Source organism: Otolemur garnettii, unplaced genomic scaffold, assembly GCF_000181295.1.
Source record: "Otolemur garnettii isolate 467f Iridium unplaced genomic scaffold, OtoGar3 scaffold00003, whole genome shotgun sequence".
In the NCBI taxonomy this organism is placed as follows: Eukaryota; Metazoa; Chordata; class Mammalia; order Primates; family Galagidae; genus Otolemur; species Otolemur garnettii.
The window spans coordinates 17,432,873-17,443,778 of NW_003852398.1; the positions used below are offsets into that span (position 1 = coordinate 17,432,873).

At 48.1% G+C, this 10,906-nt stretch overlaps 1 non-coding gene across 1 annotated transcript; it reads right to left on the reverse strand.

Annotated features, from left to right (window-relative positions):
• Positions 1-592: 592 nt before the first annotated feature.
• On the reverse strand, positions 593-757 carry LOC111727259. Its single transcript, XR_002774853.1, has one exon. It is a non-coding gene; the product is annotated as a U1 spliceosomal RNA (small nuclear RNA).
• Between the last annotated feature and the right edge of the window lie 10,149 nt (positions 758-10,906).

Consider the following 10,906-nt stretch of genomic DNA (forward strand, 5'->3'; position numbering starts at 1 on the left):
TTGAGATCAGGGTGCCAACTTAATTAAGTTCTGGTGAAGGCTCTTTGTGGCTTGCAGATGGCTGCTTTCTTGCTGTGTCCTCACATAGCAGAGAGAGAAAGGGAGGATACGAGAGCCTGGGGACTCTACCCTCCAGACCGCATCACTTCCTAATTACCCTTGGGAAATACTACCATCCCATTGGGGGTTAGGGTTGCAACATATAAATTTTGGGAGGACACGGTCCACAACATCAGATGAGGAAACTAAGGTCTGGAAAAGTCAAATGACTTGCCCTACATTATGTTCCTTAAATACAAGTTGATTGGCCAAGTATTTTTCCCTTTCACCAACCTGAAATTACATTAGATAGAAATGAACATGATGGAGACAGAAATGCTTCTTTATTCTCTACTACAATTGCTAATAAAGTGTCTTCCAATCAGAACCTACGGGACTCATTTCATAATGAGTCAGCAACTGGGCAAAGGGCCTGCTAAAAATTCTTGTCAAAGTCCTGCAATAATTTTGAGGTTTGTTTTTTTTAGCATTCCTGAAATTCAAATGGCTTTCTCATTTCTTTTCTTTTCTTTTCTTTTTTTTTTTTTTTAATAATGGGAGAGTGTGAATGCAGTCCCCCACTACCACAAATTATGCAATCGAGTTTCACACATTTGGGGAAATCACAGGGGTCAACACATCCGCAATGCAATGGATGAGCCTTGCCCTAAACCACCTTCATGATCATGGTTATCTATCTCCCCTGCCAGGTAAGTATTGGCTTCCTCATTTCTGAGTTTTCCAGATCATGTTTTGACTCCCCCAGCCCAGAATATACAAATTGACTATGAAAATATAGTTCAGATTTCTAGTTGAATGATTTTTATTATCTGATTATTCTATAGATATAGAAATCTACTTTTCTTTTCTTTTTTTCTTTTTTTTTTTTTTTTTTTGAGACAGAGCCTCAAGCTGTCCCCCTGGGTAGAGTGCCATGGCATCACAGCTCACAGCAACCTCCCACTCCGGCTATTTTTTGGTTGCAGTCATCATTGTTGTTTTGGTGGGCCCAGGCTGGATTCGAACCTGCCACCTTAGGTGTATGTGGCTGGCGCCTTAGCCACTTGAGCCACAGGCACCAAGCCTAGAAATCTACTTTTCACTCAAGGAGAAGAATTTGCACATTGTCCACAATGAGCAAAGCAAAGATGAGTTACCTTTGAAAGTGCATTAGGAGAGGTTGGCTGATGCTGCAGTGAAACAGTCTCTGTGATTTACAGTAACAAGGGATGTAGGAAGGGTCTCTCTACACCATGCACATGCCTGTGCACGGAGCGGCAGGCTGATGGAAACTCCGCCTGGGGTCAGCAGGAGCTGTGCCACAGGGAAGGGGGTTTGGCAAGTTGCACACCGGCTCTTCATGCTTCTGCCTGTAAGTGACACACATCACTTTTGTCAATTCCTTGTTTGCCAAGGCAAATCACAGCATCACCTCTAAATACAGAAGGGTCAGAATACTTCACATCTACTAAGCACCCAGAGGAAGAAAACCCAGAATTTTGGTGAACATCGCTAATGTCTATCATACTAGGAAGAAAAAAAGAAGGAAAAAACCAGAACAGATCCCAACACTGGGATGTCTCACACCATCAACATGAGTCAAATCACCCCGGGGATAGTAGAATTTCTACCAGCTATACAATAAAATCTCTTACCACATTAATTTGAGGCATTTCTTCATCTTCATGCAAGAATATTGCATAGAAGAGAAAGCAGGTACAAATAAACTAAATTAGGGCTGGGGTGAAGTTTCTAAAAATGGATTGTGGGCCAGCTAAATGCAGGCGCACATTTATACCTTCCGTGGATTTTATTAGCCTCATTTCTCTGAGGAGAAATCACATGGCTATGACGTGACTACACTAATCAGTAGTCTTTCCAAAATAACTTAATAGTAGGAAAGTTATAGTCTGATCAAGCAGAAAAGTTTATTTTCACCTAAATTGCTAATAGGAGTAATTATTTAATGGGTCATTCTAGAAAGACAGCCTGAACCTATAAAACTGTGCCTTAAAAAAAAGAAGTCCGATGGCCTGAAATATGTTCAAACGATCCTCATTTGTTTCTTTTATTTGTGTACTATCATTTGCTTAGACATGTATTTTTAATCTTTTAATGTACTAGTAGCAACAATGCTTTTCAAATGGGAAAAAACTCACACTAGCTCAGAATGTCCCCTAAATTGAAAAATAGAGCTTTGTACTTTCCAGAGTAATAACCCCTTTCATAGTCTTTCTTTAAACCTTTCACAGTTAAAATCTACAAAGCAGGAGAAAAGTGTGAGAGGCAATGTTTGCTGATTTACTTTTAATTCTATCTCTCCATCTTAAATTTGTACAATGGAACAGGGTTAACATTAACACTTCAACACCATAAACTAAAAATATTTATCAGGCCAGGCACGGTGGCTCATGCCTATAATCCTAGCACTCTGGGAGGCCGAGGTGGATGGAATGCCTGAGCTCAGGAGTTTGAGACCAGCCTGAGCTAGTGTGAGACCCCATATTTAAAAATAGCTGGGCCTTATGACAGGTGCCTGTAGTCCCAGCTACTCGGGAGGCTGAGGCAAAAGGATCACTCGAGCCTGAGAGTTTGAATTTACTGTGAGCTATGACACCACTTCACTCTACCTAGGATGACAAAGTGAGACTCTGTCTCAAAAAATATATATAGATACACATTTATCAATAATCCATGTCTGAGATGAAATGAAGAAATAGTAGTGACATAATTTCATGCAGAATTTCACAGTGAATTCTATGTGACAAGGGTCAGATGGTTTTGTGTTTTACTTTTTTAAACTATCAATAATTACTGAGTTATAATTATTGTGCATTGACTAGAGATGAGATACCATGTCAAGTAATCAACCTTTTCTTCATCATTTTACAAATGAGAAAATTGAGGATGAAGTGACTTGACCAAGGTCACCTAGCTAGCAGTGGAATGCTCTTCAGGGATAAATTATCATGATATTTCAGTCAAGGTGTCTGACGATTGCAATGCTTTTCCTAGCTCTCTGTAGGAGAAAGAATTTAAATCGACAATGGTACATGTATTCATAAATACACAAGTACCCACTCTGTGCCCTGTCCTGTCATAAAGCATGTGGATATACAGCTGAATAAGTCTGCAAGCCGCAGGGGTTGAGAAAAGTGGGCTCTGGCAGCAGGCAGGCAGACTTGGGCTCAGCTCTGCAATGTGAACTCGGATGGGTACTTATTCTCTCTAGCTTTAGTTTCTTTATCTGCAAAATGAGAAACAAAATTGCTTACTTCATGGTTTTCTTGGGAAAATTAAAAAACAATGGCGTAAGTAAGTAAAGCGCTTAGCACAGTCGATTGCATAAGATGTCCCACATTGCGTGCTCAGTAAATAAGCACGTTGTAGCCATCCTTGAAGAGCTCTCCGATTAGGGAGGGAGGAGAGATATTTAAACAGTATTTCCTGTCCAATGTGATAAGAACTCTAGGGAAACCAGGCAAAGGTATGAGTGACGGCTGTGGAAGGGGCTTGAGAAGATTTCATAGTGGCGCCTTAGCTGCTTCAGCTACAGGTGCCAGCCACATATACCAGAGCTGGTGGGTTTGAATCAGGCCTGGGCCTCCCAATGACAACTACAACCGGACGTTGTGGCAGGCCTCTGTAGTTCCAGCTACTCGGGAGGCTAAAGCAAGAGAATCACTGGAGCCTAGGAGTTGGAGGTTGCTGTGAGCTGTGACGCCACAGCACTCTACCCAGGGCGACAGCTTGAGGCTCTGTCTCAAAAAAAAGAAAAAAAAAAAAAGATTTCATAGAAATGACCCTTTATCTGGTGATTACAGGGGCGAAGTGTTTCACTGGGTGAAGGGAGTAGGCACTCCGGTCGTGCCCGAGGGTGCAGCGGCGAGGCGCGTTTGGGACTTTCGAGAGTCAGGCGAAGGGGAGCGGCATATTGAGAACAAGAGAAAAGATAAAATTCAGTGGAAAATCAGCCGTGGGAGCTTGGGGGCTTGGACCAGGAAAGCCCAGCCTTCCGCGGCCGTTTCGAGAGGAAGGCTGCAGGATCGCGAGGTGGCGCTGTGGCTCCACCTTAAGGAAAGATTTTGGCGCTCCCGGGCCACTGGCACACCCAGGGCGTCAGAGAGGTGGGGCAAGGCTGTCTTGTGGGTTTGGCAATGTCTTCATGTCAGCCACAGAAAAATGACAATGATAAAAATAATAAACCCGGAAGCAGTCTCTTTTAGGGTACATGGCATCGATACTTATAAAGTGTCCCCAAAGAACGACTGAGAGAACTGTCCAGCAGGGTCCTCTGCAAGCTCAGTCCACGTAATTTGTGGGGACCGGTAGTTAGAACCAGCATCGCCTGCTGAGAGCTGAGCTGCGCGCTAACCCGCTGCCTCCTCCGGACCGGTCCTGCGCCCCATACGCGGCTCCCTGCTACTTGTAAAGCCAAAGGCTCAGCATTGGCGATGACTGCGATTTGGCCCGAAGTCACACCCTGCCTGCTAATTTCCCCTGGCTGGACCTAGTTTTTAGGACTTCTTTGCTGGGTTTCACGTGCACACATGTACACACAAACCACGTGCGAACTCAGGCTCACACACACAAGCTATTGCACAACACGCATGAACTTCTCCACATACACATCCCACTCACAGAAACGAGACACATCTACACGTGACTCTTACACACCACACACACATGCACAAAGGTACCCATGCTAGTGTCTCAAGCACACGCGCAGGCATCCAGCCAGGTGCGCACTGCCATTCACTGGCACACACACTGCACAGGCCCACAGGTGTGCAGCCACCTTTTGTCCTTGCAAACATATCTGCACACTCACGTCGTATGTACCCTGCATTCTGGTAGCCAACAAAGACCTCGCAGCACGCAGTGGCATGTGAATCTCCAATGAAGTGCGCCTGGAAGGGAATACTTTTTGTCTTCGGGCATTCCCAGCTGGTAGCTTAAACTCGCCCTCCCTCCTCCAACTTTCCCCTAGGTAGACAGGCCTGCACTTCCCTTTCTCCGCTTGAACCTTCGCAAAGGTTCCTCCACTTGGTTTGGGCTACTGAAGGGATGCTAATTTCCAAGTAACTGGAGAGCTCCCTTCTCACCCCGGACCTCCTTCTACCCAGAGAGCAGAAGGCTTCCTGGATCGGACTCCAATTTGCGGGCTAGGGGACGGTGGGCACTGGACACAAGGTGTGATTTGGCCGCGCTCCTGGGCAGCCTCAGACTTCGCTATCCTTTCCGGCAGTGCCCTCAGCTGTATTCTCGGGACGCGGAATAACTAGCTTTTAGCTATCTATGGTCATGCCAAGGCAGAATCATCTTTTCTACCGATATAGCACATCCACAAGGTGTCCAGATTTTTGTCCTCTGATGGCTGTAGGGTACAACCCAGCAAAGTCCAGTGTATAGCCTGTTTCAAGTAGGCGAGCTTGCCTGAGCTCTAAGCCTTCAAACTTAGAGCTCAGGACTAGGAGAAGCGACTGACTGGTGGTCACATAGCAGATGCGGCAGCGCCCAGCCTGGAGCTGGCACATTGCTGGCATGCCGCGTCCCCAGCGAGCCAGGACAAAGAAGGGATCTTTGTCTGGCCACGCGAATGCACACTGGGTCTGCAGGATAGTCAGGACTTTTCAGAACTTTCTCCCTTCTCTCTCCCCTCTGCTTTCTGCCCTTGGGAGACAACGTGAGTCCCCCCTCCCCTTCTCATCCGGGGTGCGAACCGGAACCAGGGGCTCCAGAGCAAAGAAAAAGCGTTTGGGTGCTAGAGACTTAGGGATGTTCTGGCCTGGTGACTTTATTAACGGCTGGCGGTGCACAAGTTTTAAAACTTGGATCACAGGGCCTCACTTTCCTCACCTGTAAAATGGAAGTGATTTTATCTGTCTTCTTGGTCTGTGGTGGAAATTCAGTTAGTTTATGCCGGTAAAGCTTTCAGCAAATGCGATCTATTATTATCTGGGACCGCCCTGGGGGAAACCCGAGGGAGCGGCCAGGCTCGCTCAGGGTAAGGTTTGTCGGAACCTCTTGCCCCGGCTTCTGGCCCCAATCAGACGAAGCGTTCCCACGCCCCGACAGAGCCCCCCCAAGTTTGTTTCCTGGGTCTCTACCTCCTGGCTGACTGTGGGTGTCCTTGTCACTCTCTAGGCCTCGGTTTCCCTATTTGTACTATGAGGGAGATGTGCTCCAGGGACTGGAAGCGGCGTCATTCGGGGTGAGCAAAGGAGGACGTTGGAAGCAGGAATCAGGTTCCGGATGTACGATGGACCCCTGGCCTGTGGCTCCCGCGCGTTCCGGAGGGCCGTGGGTGGAGATCACGGAGGGAAGGGTCAGGGTTTTGCGGGCTGGCGGGCCGGGCGCTCAACCACTCCCATCAGTCGTCCGGGGTGCCGCTCAGAGGCCCCTGCAGTTCCTCTCTTTTCGCGGCCCTGGGTCACCACCCGATCATCTTCCTCTCCTCCCCCAGTCTGCGCCTTGGCCTCAGCTCACCTCCGTCCCCACTTCCCACCCTAATGGGAAGGCCGCCAGCCGAAGGACTTTGCGCCTTCGTTGCTTCATGTTTTTTTCACCCTTTATTCAGGTCTTCCCAGCCCTGAACGAGGCGGCTGTACTCTCGCCTGGCTCAAAGCGGCTCCGTCAAGAGTCAAGAGAAGGGGGCATTTCCGGAGACAGGCGGCCCTTCTGGGGGCGCGCCCTCACAAGGGGAAGCGAGATCAAGGGAATTTTCTAAGAGACAGGTCCCAAGACTGGCCTCCTGGGGGCGGACGAGCAGAGACGATTCTCGCTCTCCCTGGGACCTTCCTGCTGGTTCGGCTGTATTTATCTGCTCTCTTCTCTTTTTGCGGGGCGGGTGTGTTTCTACCTAAGCCCGCAGAAAATACTGCGGCGGCCGATGCCCTTCGGAAAGAGGACTGATTTCCCCGAACCGCCAGAGGGTTGGGATATCAAAGGGGGGAGAAGCTGGGGGCTTGCGCTCAGGACCTGAGCTTCCTTTAGCGCAGGGAGCGACTGAGAGCTGGACAACCCTGCCTGCCACTGCGAGCAGTTGAGGAGTTGTGGACTCTCTCCGACCGTGGAACAGACTCTGAGAAGCTCGTGGGGAGACTTGACTCCGGGGGAAACATTAAACCTCTAGTTTCTCCTTTCAGCTATTAACTCATTCTCTTGTGTTTCTTCTGATGCATATGACATTTTCCCCTCCCTTTCTCCTTTCTTTCTCTCTCAAAGAGTCTATATATCCAAAATCTGGACTTTCCAAATATCTTTAACTACAGATTCCCAGGCACCGACACCAGAGGTTCTGATGCGGTGGTCTGGACAAGGCCTGGAAATCTGCATTTCTAACAGTTCCCTGCCCTTTCCCATGTGATTAGGCTGATGAGCCCTGTTTGGGGATTACTGTTGTAAACTACCCTAAAGTCAAATCAAGATATGCTAAGCGTAGGCAATGCTGTACACACAGGTATATTCCCTACAGGACATGGGACTACAAAGCAAGAGGCTAAGGGCAGTCTCAGCACATACTTTCCAGGCACCCCTCTGCACACACGCCTTGTCTCCGGAGGTGGTGCTACCCTTACTTGAGGAGAAGATTTAGAGGTATTTGAGAGCTTCATTTTCAAAGTTTTAAAATTGCAAGTGCCAGCTCAATATTCACCAGGGGAAGTCCACAAACAGCTGGCCTGGGTGTCATTCTCGGTTTTCTGTCACTCCATCTCTTTTCCACCTTCTCTTTAGCCTGCTTAAACATTTATTACAGGATGAGAAAGCCAGGTTGAAAGCACAAGAACACCCAGAAGAAAAGCTATGAATACCCCCTGCTTGATTAAAATAAAATACCTCACCATCCCAGATGAGGAGTATGCTGTCACTGCATAGTCAAAGGGAATTAGCCTTATCCAAAAATTCCTGCTTCTTTTATTTTTCTTCCTTCTCTGGCCTGGTGCATGTGGACATTGCCTCCTACATATTTAGTTCCTGGAGAGACTGGCTCTGGGGTAGGAACTGAGCTACTGAAGGCTTCTTTCTCTAAGCCAATGTTTCACTTGGGCCATTCAACTTCAAGCCCTTCACAAACATAGTTTTTACAGATGCTTATGGATTCTGCCTGACTCCCAGAAATCTATTATTTGTCTCTTACTGATCCTGGACCTCAAGGTGACTGTGTCTCTCCACTCCTTGGCACTTTTGCCACCTCCTTTGGCAGCGATCTGTTCCCTTATTGTGTGTTCCCTGTCACTGGAATATGTACAGACCTTGGGAGCCTGCAAACTGTTTGCTGGAGAGTAAAAGAGAAACTCAAGCAGTTAAAGAGAGGGAGGCATGGGTCTTAAGCCAGGGCTATCTGGGATCAATGCTTCCTGATCCCCTTTACAGTGAAGTTTTTTCTCTGAGCTGGACAATATGGCCCAGGCAGGGAAAGAGATTGACTCTGGGAGCTTGGACCTGGGACATCAAGTTAAGCTTGTAGCTTTGGGAAATTTGCCATAGATCCAGTTTTAACCATGCATTTAAATTCTATAGAGGTAGAGAAGATTCTTCTCCCTGTTTCCCTCCCTACAAACCAACAACACTTCAAGTCTCTCCACCATCATACCCCTTCTGAGTAAGTACTAAGTGCTAGGAACTCTGTTAGATGCTATGTGGATCCTGATGGAACAGACCTGTCTTTTTAGGGGTATCTTGGAGGAGATAGCACTGCTTATGGTACCAGGGAGAAAGCACTAACCACACTAGAGGTTCATAGTAAATGGTATGAGAGTTCAGCAGGTCTCATGCACAGGAGATAAAGCAGTGTTTGAGGACAGTGGCCATGCACCTGAGGCCAAGAACACACTCTTTCATCCAGTTTCAAAATCAGAAAGTGCTCTACTTTTCTCCTCTGCCAAGAGCATAAAGCATAACTCTTGCCTGTCTTCATTCAACATGGGCATGTATACTTTTCCATCACTGACCCAATGAGTTTCCAAAATCAAAGGGCCACAGGAGGCTGGCAGAAAGAGGACTTGGATTTCTGGCAGAGAATTTCCCCGAAGGAGTCCTTAGCAGATTTGGCTGCAGTCAGGGAGTTCCTTTGAGGACAATGAAACAGAAGTTTCATTGCTTATCAGAGGTTACAACCTGCTAAAAAATGATGGGACATATTACCCAGAATTTCTAGTTATTTCCTTTGCCAGCCACAGACTGAAACACCTGAAGTAGGAAACAGTTTCATTCTCTTTCTTTCCTTTCTTCCTTCCTTCTCTCCATTTTTTCCCGTCTCCCTTTCTCCTTTCCCTCCCTTCTTCCATCCCCCCCCTCTCTTTTACTTCTTCCCTTCTTTCCCTGCTTCTTTTCTTCCTGTCTCTCTCTCTTTCCTTATGAAGGGACAGAAGTTGGGAAGAGTTCCTTCAAGCCTTCCTTTTTAACAGAAAGGGTGAAAGAGGAGAAAAATTCTACACCAAATAATCACCTACTTAGAGATGATACTTGTGTTGTTTTGCTAGTTACTTAAAAAACACGCACAAAGAAACTACTCTGGGGTAGGGGTAAGGGAAGGGAGATTGAATGTAAGAAAATTTAAAAACAGATCCTGACACAGCCCTAGTGATTACATTCGCCCCACAATTCACATATCTCGAGACTGCCCGAGAGAAGTGAGCGTTTGAGTGACAACAGTGCCTAAATGCTGGCATCCTCTAGCTTAGCCGCCAAGCCAAAAGAGATTCAGAGGCCGGGCTCTGGATAGAGCCTGAGTCCCCAGATGGAGACCCACTGCACCTCGTCTGCTGGGATTCTGGGTCCACCCACTCTTCCCAACTTGGAGGCGGTGCCCCTCCGCGAGCTCCCAGCCCCGACTTCGCGCACCCAAATTCCATCCCACCACCCCGCCTCGAAGCGAAGAGGTGGGCACCTGGGACGCGCGTCCTGCTTTTTCTGCCCGAGCTCTCCCGTCTCCTCCACTTTTGTCCCCGACGTCCTAGTACAGCCGAGCAAGACGCGGCATCAGCCCGGGGAGGGCGCAGCCTGTGAGCCTCTAGCGCGCTCAGGGCGCGGCGAGGATGCTAAAAGACTGCAACGGCCAGAATGCGGACCCACATCTCAAATTCCTAGGAAAGACACCCTCCCCTTTCCCGGTCCCTGCTCAGACCCGTTCCTTCCCAGCCCAGACGCCGGTGCTCAGCGCGCTCCCTAGCTCTCCACTTTGCTGGGAACTTTGGTCCGCTCCCCTGAGCCACCAGAAGGATGTTAATGAGGGAGCGTGGCCTGGAGCAGCGAGCGAGCCAGCTTCTGAACCGCGATTGGCTGCGGCGAGGCGGAAAGATGACGTTATGCAAATGAAGGGGCGGGACCACGAGGCGCGGGCCCCGCCTCCTCCCTTTGGGGTTAGAGTGCCTGTGTTTAGCTCTGGGGAGAGTCAAACTGGATTCCATAGGGAAAGCCTGCAAATCACTTCTATTTTAGCAAGGAGAAAACAGAATCTCCATCCAGCAGGGTCCACCCCTCTCTCTTTCTCCCTCTCCTCTCTCTTTCTATCTCTTTCTTTCCCTCCCCCCCTTTCCTCCTTCCCCCCTCCCCCCACCCTCTGGTGTATCTGTCTACGGCAACCAGCGTCCTCCTCATCTGTACGCACTGAAAGGAAAGAAACATCTTTGGTTGGGAGAGAAGGAGGAAAAAAGAGAGAGAGAGAGGAAAAACTTGCCTGGTTGTGGAAAATGACACTTGAAGTAGCAAAGCCGGCAGCGCGAGTTGAGTCTATTGTTTCTTAAATTGCCATCAGTTTTTTTTTTCTTCCTGCTTCTTCAAGTGAAGGGTACCTCTACAAAAGGAAACTCCAGCCCCTCCTGTCCTCCACCGGCCTGTGATCATTACCAAAAAAAAAAAAAAG